This window comes from Periplaneta americana, chromosome 13 (assembly GCF_040183065.1).
Source record: "Periplaneta americana isolate PAMFEO1 chromosome 13, P.americana_PAMFEO1_priV1, whole genome shotgun sequence".
NCBI classification, from domain to species: domain Eukaryota; kingdom Metazoa; phylum Arthropoda; class Insecta; order Blattodea; family Blattidae; genus Periplaneta; species Periplaneta americana.
Window position 1 is genome coordinate 140,926,109 of NC_091129.1, and position 16,428 is coordinate 140,942,536.

The following is a 16,428-nucleotide window of genomic DNA, read 5'->3' on the forward strand; positions in this document are numbered from 1 at the left end:
GTGATTTTTATTAATTCTTGTTCTTGAATGCCAATGCGAGTCATATTTGAAACTGCTGTGCATCGACTGGAGTGGTTTGTAATTTTATATATATATATTTTTTTGACGTCCAGACCAGCGCAGTTTCAAATGTTGGCAAACAAAGAAACAAATGCTAGGGACGCGATAAAATTAAACAAATGCTAGGGACGCGATAAAATTAAACAAAGGCTAGGGACGCGATAAAATTGTGCCATAAGCAACCATGATTGGTTGAAATACATCCTTTCGTACCGTTTTATTGGTCAAAAGTAAGTAGTATGACGTAGTAAGAGTGTGATAGTCCAGATAATTGAACTCTGGGAGGGTCCCCAAAATGCTCGCTACGTTTCAACGTTGGATGGCTATTTTTATTCGTTGTAGTAGATAATTTGTGCGGTGAAGGTCTCCAGTAATAGTCACCAAACTTCTACCAATTTCGGAAACCAGGTCTTTTACTTCTCTACACCATGAGCCTATCGTTTCAACAGCAAAGACGATGAATAAAAAATAGGTTTAATAAAATTTATGGCCCCCTTATTCTCCATAGTGATAAATTAATATGCTGAAGCATTTTTCTTTGTTATGAACAAATACATTGGGATCATAAATTTAAAGCAATTTTTACAAAATAATAGTTTATAATAGATAAGAAATATTATAATGTACGATTTGAGACCTGTAGAATCCAAAAATGAAAAAAAAAAGTGGAATTCCATTTGTTCCTGGGTTATTTTAGGTACGTGCTTATGTACAACTGAACACTTTTGTTTAAATGTTATTAGAAGTTACGGAATCCATTGCTCTTAGTTCTTTAGATAGATGGATGTACAGGCATAGAGGCAGACAGGCGGATGAATGGATGGTCAGATGAATATACAGGATGAACCAAAGTGATGGCATTAATATCAGGGGGTTATTCTTTGAGATATTTTAAACAAAAAAGTTCCATACAATTTTGCTTGTTTTTCTTCCTTTTCGAGAATAAATTTTTTTATATGAAACTTTTCATGGCGTGTTTTGGGAAAGTCATTGAAAGAATTTTATAGATCTTGATTACACAACTTTTAACACTATATCACTTCGGAATATGTAGTCTAGGTACGTTACATATTCAACCGAAAAACCAGAAACTAAACACACTAGAACAATAAGAAATATACAGGCACAAAAACACACCCAAATAAAATCCTCAACGCACAACACAATTTCAGAGCACACACACTTTTTGACTCCACATTACACTACACGAACACATCCCCACAGGAAACGCAAGCAGAAGACGCGAAAACCAGGACCAACCAGTTCTGACTAGTGATGAGATAAACTGCTCTTTTGTGATCACTGTTCGACCTGTGATTGCTCATTTATGATCACGGTGTTCTTAGACAGTGAAACAGTGATTGAACTGTGAACTTATTCGAGGTGAACACTGAACAGTTTATTCTTCCCCGCTCATCAAAGCGTCTCACTGCGATGTTTCAATGCTCTCGATATTTCGCACATGGTAGGAGAAGGCGAGAAAATGTTGAGGTTATGTGTTAGTACTTCACAGAAGTCAAGTGTAAGCACAATACTGAGATGTAAATACAGGCGTTTCATCATTTTAAAAACAGATTAAAGATTTAAAAGCCAATATTCATTTATTTACTTAGTCATTTATTTAATTATTTATTCATTCATTTAATCTAATGCTATAGACAAACTGAACAGTTGTCGTCTGGCTACCCAATATAATGATTTCCATTTGGTGTTGTCCACTATTCCTGAAGTGGAATATTATAAGGGAAAAAATGGAAAATTAGTAATTTTGACAGTGAATGTGTGTGTGTGTGTGTGTGTGTGTGTGTGTGTGTGGTGTGAATTCACACATCACTCAGAAGATGAATGAAACATTGTTATTTTTAAATCATTGTCCTATTTGGTAAAATTTTGTTATTATTGTAATTTTACTGGTTGATTAGTGTAGCCAATTAATAATATCACTGCTTAAAATAATGGAATCAATTAAGCAATGTAAAAACCTGCCAGATTTTCGGCTGTCGGCTGACAATAATATATTTTCCGGCTTTAAGAAATTGAAATCTGCCAGGATCAGCTTGAAATCTACTGAGTTGGCTACACTGAATGTATTATTAAAATCGGGCGCTCACAGTTCGCGGGCGTAGTTGTTCCCAGTTTTGTCACTAGGTAGCGCAGCGCACGCAGTGAGTAAAGAACGTGAACTGTTCAGCTGGTGAGCAGTTTAGCTCTCAAACTGTGATCACTGTTTAAAGAGCTGTTTAATCACAGATGTGATCGTGATTTTTCGATCACCGTGATAAAATCACAGGTCAGTGATTTTCTGCTCATCACTAGTTCTGACGATAGCCCACAACAGGCTGAAACTAGTAAACAAGGTACCGTATCTAGTATTTAACACGCGAAAGGAAATAAATTACTTATTCCGAAAATAATTTTAGTTTTGTCCTTTGAAATGTGAAAAAATTTCTTCTGAACAAATGTAACACTGTACAGTTCCTTTGCTGAACGAAAAATTACATTTGTTCGGATCAAATTTCTGCACATTTAAAGGACAAAACTAAAGTTCTTTGAATCATTTACTGTATTATCATAATACACTGCTCTCTTAAATTGGCTGAGGATATTGGGAATTAAATCAATGGCTTTCCCAGAACAGACTAATGTTTTATATAAAACAATTATCTCGAAAAGGAAGAAAAAAACGAGCAAAATTGAATTAAACATTTTTGTTTGAAATATGTCAAAGAATAACCTCCTGAAATTAATGCTAGGCCTATTACTTACGGTTCACTCTGTATAGACAAAAGTGGCTCTTGTATGAGATTTTGCTTTCTTTCCCGTGTAATAGACGCAGAGAAATCCAACGTTTCGGAGTTACAACTAAGCTCCATTATGAGGGAAGATTTGATATGTAACAAAGAACTATCCTCCATGACTGCATTAGTACGTAGGTTCACACACAGTTCAATAGGGTGTTTGCTGTTGTGCTAGAGAATAATACGATCTATTTAAAACAGAACATGAAAAAGCAGAATATTTTTATGGCACCAAGACAGTCAAGAAGTGCGAAGATGTGCGGCTGTAAGATTTCACTAAGCTGTTACGTATATAGAACAGAAAGCAATAGACACTTTTGTTCCTCTGCTTCCTGCGTGTCTTGGGATCACGTTCTGTTCTGTATCGCTCCTGGGAGACGCTCTCTGTGACAACCGCAGCAGACATCTAGGAGTTCCAGCAGTCGAATTCTCTCAGGATATCTCCAAACTTCTGCAGTTCTACAACATTTTCGAAAATACTGTAAAATAACACTTTAATAATGGAAGACGAGAAGCGGTGATGTTTTCCTTTACTTGACGGCCTTTCACACTACAGACGCTGTTCAAAGTTCGCAACATGACAGTACGACACTTCTTATTATAGAACAGGTTGGTACTGTACCTAGACTGATTGCAATACTATTGTTAGCCATATATAAAAAGTTATTAATCTTCGGTTAAACAGTACTACTGCTCCACTATTCGTACTGCTATTATAGAAATTGTCGCTGCTATTAGTGCCAACAGTTTCGCTATTACTACCTCTTTCACCACTACTGTTACCACTACTACTATCCTACTGTCACTACGAATACTACTACTAATGTTATCACTACTCATACCATTGTTACTATTACCACCACAATTACATGTACGTACATTACTTTATTCTTTTGTTACTGACTGGGTGGTAGAGAAGGCATGGTGGTCCATGGCCTTAACTCAGCCAGAATGAATAAATAGACAGACAGACGTATAAATAAAATAAATAAATAAATAAATAAATAAATGAATAAATAAATGAATAAATAAATAAATACGTAAATAAATAAATAACTACGTAAATAAATAAATAAGTAAATGATAAAGAAATAAGTAAATGATAAATAAATAAATGTGTAACTAAATAAATATATAAGGAAATATGTAAGTAAATAAATAAGTAAATATGTAAGTTAATAAATAAACGACTAAATAAATAAATAGATAAATAAATAACGAAATAAATAAAATAAGGAAATAAGTAAATAAATACATAAATAAATAAAAAATAAATAAATAAATAGCTAGGCCTACGTAAATTAATAAAGAAATAAGACAATGATAAAGAAATAAGTAAATGATAAATAAATAAATACGCTATTAAATAAAAATGTAAGGAAATATGTAAGTAAATCAATATGTAAGGAAATATGTAAGTAAATAAATAAGTAATTATGTAAGTTAATAAATAAACGACTAAATAAATAAATAGATAAATAAATAAATAAATAAACAAAAAAATAAATACGTAAATAAATATATACATAAATAAGTGAATAAATAATTAAATAGTAAACAAATAAAGAAATAAGTAAATGATAAATAAGTAAATAAATAAATAAATAGAGAAATAAGTAAATGATAAAGAAATAAGTAAGTGATAAATAAATAATAAATAAGTAAATAAATACATAAATACGTAAAGAAATAAAGAATTAAGTAAATAATAATTAAATAAGTAAATAAATAAATAAATAATTAAATAAATAAGTAAATACGTAAATAAATAAGGAAATAAGTATATGATAAATTAATTAATTAATTAATTAATAAGTAAATAAGTAAATACGTAAGTAAATAAATAAATAAATAAATAAATACGTAAATAAATAAATAAGTAAATGTTAAATAAATAAATAAATAAATAAATAAATACGTAAATAAATAAGGAAATGAGTAAATGATAGAGAAATAAGTAAATGATAAAGAACTAAGTAAATAAATAAATAAAAATAAATAGATAAATAAATAAATAAATACATAAATAAATAAATAAATAAATAAATAAATAAATAAATAAATAAATAAATAAATAAATAAATAAATAAATAAATAAATAAATAAATAAATAAATAAATAAATAAATAAATAAATACGAGGGTTGTTTCAGAAGTTCATCGCCTGGCATATAGACGGCATTGGATTTGCGTGAACAATACCACCGTACGTTATCCAAGGCTGCGCTCGGGCGCGGGTTCAAATTCCGCTTCCTATTTGAATCTTTTCAGGTGTGTCCTTAACTCTTAGGCGAAAGTCATGTAATCTCATGGCGATACCTCGATTTCAATATACCATCTAGCTATTACCAATTTGAACGACGCTAAATAACTTCATGGTTTAGATACCATCGTTCAATGAGCAATTAAAAGTCAAAATTATAGGGACTTCCGGTCATGTCAGCGTGGACAAGAATAGATTTTTGATACAAGTAGAGGATAAGTACATATGTTTAGAGGGAACTAAATCTCGTCTTCCACGCCGGAAATATTAGAGTAAGTTGACAAAGCAATAAATTTAGGAGAACTAGTGAATTGCAGAAATGTTTTCTCATAAATATTAAATTATGCAAATGCAGTAAGTATGAAGAAATAAGAGAATATCCACTCTAGGGAATTCGGAAAAGTGATTGCTTGAAATAAGACATGGAGGAAAGAATACTTGTGCAATATTTCTAAATTTCCAGCTATTTCCAGAGAGTCTTCAACCTCCAAACTGCGAAGTCGCAATATGAGAGAACAAATAAGAATTGTATAAGAAAGAAAAAAAAGTTAAATTGCTAATATGCTATAACTCGAAGCTGAAGTTGTTAGGGATAAAAAGTCAGTCTATTTCTCTATTTTCAGACGAAAAACATCACAGGAAATTTTGTTCCGGTTTACGAGATCCTCATCCTTGTTTTTGTCTGACCGTGGGAATCCTCTCTCTTTTGTCTTTAGGAAGATCGTAGACGACAGAACGGAAGAGAGATTTAAACAAAAAAGGAGGCTGCTATTTCTCTCTTCCTTATGGACGATAGAGAAAATTGTGGGCATCAATTCAAAGAGGCAATAAAAGGGACCATAACATCACGAAAATGGTTTAAGGTTAGCAAAGGAGGGAAGAGCAGTATTTCTGAATAGGATACTAAACGTGCATGCCTTTCGTTTACCAAAAGAAACATGAATGCACAGAACACCATTTTGTTGCCTTCTAGTACATAGAGGGGTTATGCATCCGCTGTTTTCTTATCTCGTCTCTAGATGGCACTGCGGTCAAGTAGTGCTTCGGGAAAAGTGTTATATTTGGAAAACCTGAAATATTCCCATATTTGACTCTGGATTACCAGTATATGACATACATTTTCAAATAGTCCTTTTGTCTACACCTAGAACCAAAAAATAACTTTGAAACTCATTTTGTTTCTCTCCTTTAACTATGTTTTCATTTCAAATTGACGTTCAGCTATGACACGCTTACTACATAATATGCCAGAATAAATCATACTTCATAGTAGCGTACTCAGAATTTTGTCAAGAGGGGTCATTATTAAAATTGTTTACAATTTACATTTTCGGTTTTTTAAATGTCGTGTATTATTATTAGTCTATTATTATTATTATTATTATTATTATTATTATTATTATTATTATTATTATTATTATTATTACTATTATTATTTAATATTGCTCAGGATGGCGAGCTTATGTGAGGGCGGCAATGAACCTCCGGGTTCCTTAAAAGCCATTTGTAAGTATTATTATTATTATTATTATTATTATTATTATTATTATTATTGATATTAAAAATATGAAATGTCAGATGCACAAAACGTTAAATGAACGTTTCACAATAAAGTCAGAACTCAAACTAACTAACGGGTAAATGCTCTTAAAATGAATTTAAAATCGACAATGCACGATATTCAACATCTCCACTGCAGAACTGCCAAAACAACCTTTTCAATATGTTTCACAACGAGTTAAAGTTCATATTGTGTCAGCTTCATTTTGTTATAAGGTCGGTACTAGGCAGTCTATCTATAATAAAGATAGCATTGTTATAATTCGAACGTGGCGCAGAACCAAGCACAGCTAAGATTTCTATCAGTAAAGCTAAGCCTGTAATGTAATTACAAACATCCACAAAATTTGTATGCCTGACAAGTCGACGCAAACTTGCTCTCTCCAAACATGAAAGATCACTGAAGCAACTACAATAGTCACACAAAGCTTAGCAGTATGTTTCTGGAAACTGGACAATATATGCAATCCCTTGGCGGAAATTTGGATCTCGTAACACCATTGGTTAGTTCACAAAATAGCAAAGAAAAAGTATCACGAAATAACCACTGCCACGAAATTACCAATGTTTACCCTATGTAATTTTTTTAAAAAGTTCAAAAGAGGGGCCCCCCCCTCTTTTGAACTTTTTAACCCGGTAACACCCCCTTACTTACGCCTCTGCTTCGCCACCAGCTTCTTCATCTGCTTGCCTGTTTTGTCTTTCCTATAGTGAGAATTTCTTTTTAATATGTTATTTAACGACACTGCATCAAGTGGATTCGATGAAACCTCAATGATCTCCTATTCTCGAAATTTGGATTTTGTCAAAATGTGATTAATGAGTTTATTAAACGTGACAAATTAGGTGATTTATACTTGTAAATAGCTAGTTTTAGATATAGTGATTATATAAAACGTCATGTAGGCGTTCACAATTATCGGCTTTAACCCACGAATGCGGTTTTTTGACTTGAATTACGTCTTTCTCTTCATTAGGTACGGAGGGGGGATAACTTGGAAATTGACCGTCAGATAAAAATGCAACCCCTATCACCGCCACTGCTCATTTCTTCGACATTGGAACCAAGTCTCTCGACTCATTTCTCCCATCGTGATACTACATTCAGTACATGTCGATCATAAAACCCCGTTTTCTTCATACTGATTTATTTCACTTCCTCATCTGAACCGAAGCGTTGGTCTCATAGGAATTTCTTCATTGGTCCGAAGAGGTGAAAGTTAGGCGGTGCTAAGTCTGGACTGTAGGGTGGATGATTGCCGCCTCAGTGCCTCTGATATTGAATGGTGTTCCAGCGGTCACTGTTCAGCCGGAGCATGCTTCGTCGGTGCCCCTCTTCGAAGAACCTGCACCACCTGGAGATGTTGCTATGGTCTAGACACTCAGCACTATACACCTCCAACATTTCCCTGTGGATTTAAATCGGACCTCTTCGTTTTACCCACAAAAAAGAACTACACAAGTAGTCGAGTACACACCTGTGAAGTGTCGGTTAGCGCGTCTGACCGCGAAACCAGTGGCCCGGATTCGAATCCCGGTCGGGGCAAGTTGAGGTTTTTCCGGGGTTTTCCCTCAACCCAATACGAGCAAATGCTGGGTAACTTTCGGTGCTGGACTCAATTCACAGGCATTATCACTTTCATTTCATTCAGACGCTAAAATAACCTGAGACGTTGATACAGCGTCGTAAAATAACCTAATAAAAACAAGTAGACAATGCTAGCACACACACCATCTTTACTCGGTGTTTATCGCTCGTTGTGCCAGGATGACACCTGACCAAGCCATTGCTGTCTGTAGCGCAAGATTCAAATTAACTATCTGCCAACTTTAAACGTCCTAACAGAAATAGTATACCGTAAAAAAAATTGTTGTGCGTTACTTTTCCATCCTCCCTCGTATTTCCGAATTACGCGAGAGAAAATAATGTAATTTTGTGTCCTTCCAGCAACCTTTGTTCATTAACACGTTCAATAATATTCAGAAACTTTATGAACAATGTGTGGCACGTGATGTTTTCATTTTGAACACACATACTGTTCCAACAAAATTAATATATATTTCCGAATATATTGTTACCTATTTTTAAAAACAATGTGTGATGGTAACCGTACTTTCCAATAAGTCTAGACTTCATGGATTCAAACGCGGCCTAGGTCGATTGATTTTTAAGAACGATAAAATTCTTAGGAGAGCTTTTTCGGAAAATGAAAAAGTTTCAATTCTCATATTGTAGATATTTGACATGTAAGTAACCCTACTCCTACTCTAGGTAAAATTTACCAGCATCTTCTTATAAGCTTCCTGTTGTTTATAGATGTCGCTGCAGGTCAAAAAAGTTTATATTAAATCTGCAGGTGTGTCTGCAGGTAAACGTTTCCTGAGACCTCTGACAGACAATGCAGGAAATAAAAGAGGATGGATGAAGGTCAACAAAATGAACGGATAAGCTGCAATGTATCCTGAACTTCCTAATGGGCGAGCGCTCCAAATAAACAGGAAATACATCTTTTATTCTATTTCATTGCAGTCCATTAATATTAATGCAAAAATATAAATGAGTCGCAGAAATATTCACTTCGCTTCCCTAATCCAAAAGTTACAATAAAACCCAACCGAAATGTAGTAACTTTAAATTAATACGTGTATTATCATTGGTTTTTAATAATCGAAATATCATATATTCTGGTAATTCTATGTTTGACGTGTTTAGTGTACAAACTATGCAAATTTGTGATCGCATGAAACGAAATTAAATTTGGATTTACGACATCCTTACCCATTAAGCGCTGTAGTTTTCATGATGCGGGGTATGACGTCATTTCTCGCACGTCCATTGTTTACCCTATGGGAATCGCAGCAGTTATTCAGAGTGTCGCTTCCCACCATGCAAACCTTTCATTTCAATTATTCGCAAACGCGGTACTGGCGTTTAACAGAAAGTAACAGGTGTTGTGGAACTTGAACTAACTTGACAGCCGACTCAGAGTAAGTTAAATGTTACTTTTGTGACTTTACTCGTGATGATAAGCACTGAGTAACACGGTGAGCTCTAAGAGTTTGGAAGATTAAAGCGTTTGGAACACGTACATACGTCAATAACATATAAATAGAGCACATATCAAAATTAAAAGTTTTAAAATACATAGCAAGGTATATCTGAGTAGCATTCAGGCAATGTGATGCAATTCTTGAGATCTCTGACGAAATATGTTATATGAAGAGATAGAAAGAGGAACCAAAACATAAACGGTCTTGCTAATAAAAACTCTTATACAGACGTTTAATTATCTTTATGCTCGACCATGCCGAAATGTAGTAATTATACACCTGGTAGCAGACCTTTAATGCATGTCATTAAAGGTCAGGTCTTTCAGCCAATGACGACTCAGGTTACAACTGTTCAGCCAATGACAGGTCAGCTTTCTACCGTTATAAAACCGCAAGTATCGATTATTCTCGGATATGCAATCGAAAGAGAATTAGCGAAAAGTCACGGAGGCTGGAAATCCAATACTGTCGCAGAAGGTTATGTTCTGTTACTATAATAATTAGCGTCAATTGTAAATAATATTCAAATAAATTGAATTTGTCATTCGTTTTTCAATGTCTGATTTAATTTCAATGTTATCTCTGTAGGTTCTTATGGCCTAGCAAGGTCAATGTGGACATTTGTTCCTCGGAAAAAATCAATACTTCCGCGTCTGCGCACATCTCACAACATACGGGACATTGCTCAAAAATTAATAATATCAAGTTAGAAATATGGTCGAGCATAAAAAGTCGTATGAAACTCGCGTATAATGGTAATTAAGAAGCTCGTATGAAAATTATGAAACTCGCTTGCGCTCGTTTCATAAATATCCATACTCACTTCTTAATTACCTTCATTATAGGCTCGTTGCATAATGTACTATATACTTATACAATGAATAGCTCGTTTATAAGTCGTGTGTAAATTCCTTACTAATAATCGCAATAAAACTGTTAAAACGACATGTCGACAGCAATTTATGTTCTCAGCATTAATTAACTAACTATTGATTTTATTTGTCATATGATTTTTATTTGTCTTGGAAATTTTCTTACTTTTGTTAGATAATAAATTGAGCAGAGCAAGGAAAGATGTTAAAATATGCATTTAAATATGAAAATAAAAATATACTTTCTTACAACTTACTTACTTACAAATGGCTTTTAAGGAACCCGCAGGTTCATTGCCGTCCTCACATAAGCCCGCCATCGGTCCCTATCCTGTGCAAGATTATTCCACTCTCTATCGTCATATTCCACCTCCCTCATATCCATTTTAATATTATTCTCCCATCTACGTCTCGGCCTCACTAGGTCTTTTTCACTCCGGTCTCCCAACTAACACTCTATATGCATTTCTGGGTTCGCCCATACGTGCTACATGCCCTGCCCATCTCAAACGTCTTGATTTAATGTTCCTAATTATGTCAGGTGTTCTGCATGCAGTTCTGCGTTGTGTAACTTTCTCCATTCTCCTGTAACTTCATCCCTCTTAGCCCCAAATATTTTCCTAAGAACCTTATTTTCAAACACCCTAACCTATGTTCCTCTCTCAAAGTGAGAGTCCAAGTTCCACAACCATACAGAACAACCGGTAATATATGGTAACTGTTTTATAAATTCTAACTTTAAGATTTTTTGACAGCAGACTAGATGACAAAAGCTTCTCAACCGAATAACAACACGCATTTTCCATATTTATTCTGTTTTTAATTTCCTCACGAGTGTCATTTATATTTGTTACTGTTGCTCCAAGATATTTGAATTTTTCAACCTCTTCGAAAGATGAATCTCCAATTTTTATGTTTCCATTTCGTACAATATTGTGGTCACGAGACAGTCATATACTTTGTCTTTTCGGGATTTACTTCCAAACCTATCGCTTTACTTGCTTCAAATAAAATTTCCGTGTTTTCCTTAATCATTTGTGGATTTTCTTCTAACATATTCACGTCATCCGCATAGACAAGAAGCTGATGTAACCCGTTCAATTCTAAACCCTGTCTGTTATCCTGAACTTTCCTAATGGCATATTCTAGAGCGAAGTTAAAAAGTAAAGGTGATAGTGCATCTCCTTGCTTCAGCCCACAGTGAATTGGAAAAGCATCAGGTAGAAACTGGCCTATACGGACTCTGCTGTAAGTTTCACTGAGACACATTTTAATTAATCGAACTAGTTTCTTGGGAATACCAAATTCAATAAGAATATTATATAAAACTTCTCTCTTAACCGAGTCATATGCCTTTTGAAATCTACGAATAACTGATGTACTGCACCCTTATACTCCTATTTTTTCTCCAACATCTGTCGAATACAAAAAATCTTATAAATAGTCGATCTATTACGCCTAAACCGCACTGATGATCCCCAGTAATTTCATCTACGTACAAGATGTTCTATGAAGAGATATATTTAGCGTGCCACAGATAAGTGTTCTGGTATATACGTCGTGGTTAGAGTATAGAAAAGAGAAACGAGACGAAAGGTAATTTGGTGTTGAGGTGTGCAGAATTAGAAAGTGTAAAGACAAAGAGTGCGAAGTTCTACGTTCAGATTATTCCTTAATTTATAGAATAAAATCAAGGAGTTGCTGAAACTGGCCACCTTTCTTGCTGGAGAAGAGAAGGAAAAGGAATAAAGAGAAGAAAAACAAGAAGAAAATTAATGAGAATAGAGATGAAAGGAGAAAGCGTAAATAAGAGGTAGGAGAAGAAACGAAAGAATGAAGAAAGAAGACAACGACAATAAAACTTGGAAAGAGGAAAACAAGAAAGGAAAAAGGGAAGAATGAAATTGAAGAAGAACATAATGAACAAAAACAAGAAAGAAACGAAGAATGAACAAAAGCAAACGGAAGAAAACAAGAATAACAAGCGGAAGACAAAATAAGAAGCAAATCAAGAAAAAAGAAATAAATAAGAATACGAATGAACAATAATAATAAGAAGAAATGAACAAGTAAAGAAAGGAAGAATAAAAGAAAAGGCGTAGATGGAAAGAAACGTTCTAACGTATTGTGAGGGAAGGGGAAACGAAGATCAAGAAGTAACTGATGATGATATGATACCAGGAAATAATAGCCTTATTTTATTTGTAGTTTGATTCCTTTGAAAAAGCATCTATTTCTGATTCCCGGAATCTCAGTTTTGAACTACTGGGTGTTCAGTTCAAAATGTGTCATGGCTCGCTGTATGCCGTCATGTGGCTAGCCAATGAGCTTAGAAAATTCAATCTTCCTACACTTCCGCAGAGGTGTATTACCTACATGCCAGAGAAGTTGCCTAGCAAGTACGGCGTTCATTCTGAAGAGTACTTACCGATACGTACGGTAACACCTGTAGTGGCAGAAATGTGAACTGTTTGGAACCACGTACTGAGATGAGTTTTTTTTCTTACTGTCGGGATATGAGGAGAGGGTTAAGACGATTTCTTACGTTTTTGTTTTATCTTCGACGGTCAACAAGGACACGGAGCATTTGATTTGTATTTTGGAATGTTGCCGTACTCAACCGATGATAACTTTTATACCCTGCGACGACTTGCCCGCGCAAAACAGTTCGAAAGAGGTTATGGTAGCACACAGACTTTACAGACCGCCATCTATTGCTACGACGTTCAAGTTATACCGTACACGTTCTCAAGTTCAGATTGAACGCCTTGATTAATAGGCAACTTCTCTGACATAAAAGCTGAAACTCGCTTCACAACAGTGACGTCATGACACACTTTGAAATGAACAACCAGTAGATGTCCGAGTTTATTATAACTTTCATGCGAGTGTCGTCGGTCAAGTGTCTGTCTTCCTGCAATCCGCTATCTACCCACACCAGCACGGGACGGACTCAAATCGTTATTCAGGGCTACAACGCGACACTGTTACGTCAGTCCGTCAAGTTACAGTGCGAGCTTGCAGATGGCAGCACAGTAAGGCAAATTGTCACGAACGTCCATACAGTAACCACAATTTTATTGCAGATTAACCTCGCATATAAATGACAACCGAGAACCCCACGCCATTGCGTCTCAGAGTTCAGAACTATGTAAATAACTTCAACGTTTACACTGCAGCCCGGATCAAAAGCAAGTCCTTCGTCTGTACAAATAGCTTGTTTCGTTTACAGTTCGACGATTAAGGTGTCCAGTAGAGATGAACAACGGGCGAGAAAACGAGAGTAACAGCGCCTGCAAAGCAGAAAATCCGCACGACAATGTTGTATTAGGTTCGTTCCAACAGCAGTCAGGAACCGTCCGTAACCATCGTGAGCATGAGCAGTACAAAAAAAGCGTCCCAACACAATCCGAACCAGTCCTGAACCGGAAACATGTACTGCAGTCGGGCGTTCCAACAAGCTTTTGACACGGGTTCGGAACGGTCAGAAATAGTCCGCGGATTGAGGCATGTACGGAAGAGTACGCAAGACGCGCATGCGCATAAGCTCACCAACGTCTCCTGGATACTGAAGAAAGACATGATCGACTGTTCACATCATTGAGGTTAAAGATGAAAAGTGACAGTACAGACGAATAATAAAACTAGAGATTTAATTTAAAGTTTCGCCAAAAAGAAAGGGAATGGAAATTATTTGAGTATTGAAACAGTTAATTACAATTTCAACATGCAGCTTTGATTAAAAATATAATAAATAACGTACATACATTAATAATTAAAAAAAGAACTATTTTTAGATGAGAGTCCCCCAATTCACGACGTTGAATTATCGGAATTCTTGCCTTCCATATTTTTTGTCATATTTTTTTTATAGAAAATGATCGAAATTCTATTTTCTGCAATTAGAATTAGCTGCGAAACGATAATAATTAAGCATCCCGTTCTTAGCAAAGATGATCACAGTTATAGCATCTCTGGATTTAGCACATAACGATCCGCGAAAGCGTTCCAACAGCGTCCAGTCCAGTTTCAATCCCATAGCAGATGCTCAACTAGCGCATGCACATAAGATGGTACAGGAACCGTATGTGAACTGATCCATGAACCGCTTGTTGGAACGAACCTATTACGTCGCGTCCTTGACGTAAAGACTGCTTGTGAGTCTTCCGAGACTCGATATTGTTCATATCCCGAAGTCCCAAAGTCAGCAGTTGTTCATATCTGACTGAACTTTTATCTCCTTTGGCAACTGTTATATATCTATAAACAATCAAGTAGCCTATTTGAAACATCATCTCTGTCTTTAAGTGTATAATAATCCGTTCCCTAGTCTTTATTTCATCACTAGGCTCTTATTAAAAGCAGGGACGTCGCTAGGGGGTGCGAAAGGGTGCGCAAGCACCCCATAAAAATAGGAGCACCCCTTTCCGCACCCCAAAGGGCAATTTATTAAAAAAAATACTAGACATAAGTTATTTTGAAGAACAAAAACAATTTCTTGAATGTGAAAAAACTACGTCCCTTAATATATCGTTATAGATATACTTACTTATTTACTGGCTTTTAAAGAACCCGGAGGTTCATTGCCGCCATCACATAAGCCCGCCATTGGTCTCTATCCTGAGCAAGATTAATCCATTCTCTATCATCATATCCCATCTCCCTCAAATCCATTTTAATATTATCTTCCCACCTACGTCTCGGCCTCCCTAAAGGTCTTTTTCCCTCCGGCCTCCCAACTAACAGTCTATATGCATTTCTAGATTCCCTCATATGTGCTACATGCCCTGCCCATCTCAAACGTCTGGATTTAATGTTCCAACTATGTCAGGTGAAGAATACAATGCGTGCAGTTCTGTGTTGTGTAACTTTCTCCATTCTCCTGTAACTTCATCCCTCTTAGCCTGATCAATAATAATAATAATAATAATAATAATAATAATAATAATAATACATAGTAATATTAATAAACAGATGTATAGTATGCGCTCAAGTGCATGAAGGAACATTTTGGATTTTTTATGTACCACATTTTTACAGCTCGCACCCCATTTTTAAATCTCGCACCCCATCCGCACCCCTCTTGCCCTGATCCTGGCGACGTCACTGATTAAAAGGCTAGGCATTTTCTTTTGACATGCTTAAGATCAAGTGTGCAATCTCAAGTAAAAAGATATTAATGCCATGTTTTATGTTTCTTAGAAATACAAATTTATTTGAGAATTGTTTTTTTTTTTTATTTATATAACCATAAGTCATATCATATAAAAGAACCAGAACATTTTGATAACTAAGATACTGTTCTGTTTTGTCTTTTTGTCTCATTTAAACATTTATGTTATTTATTCCAATGATGTAAGTTATGTTATTCAAAGTTCCGAAATCTTTCCACGCCGACCAAATGCTATTTCGAGAATGACGAGCGAGACTCGAAGTGCACGAGAATAACGAGCCGAGACTCGAAAGACAAATGCAGCGAACACAGCGAGCGAGAGCGGCAGTTAGTTTTGTTCATTTCTAGTGTCCAGCATTTCGTAATAAAATGATTAGTTAGGTAATGAAGCACGAATAAGTGATTTTTCTTTGTTTTTACCTTAGCAACTTTCAGACTTGAATTGACTGAATACGATATTCGGATTTCTCCCTAACTATGCTCAATAATACGGCATGTAACAATATTAATAAATGAAAATAATAACACTCTTAAACACTTACCTGTCTTATTATACTAAGTTATGGTTGTGAGGCCTGGACTTTGAGGGAAAGAGATAAAACCCGAATAGTAGCCAACGAGATGAAATTCCTGCGAAGAACAGCTGGCTATA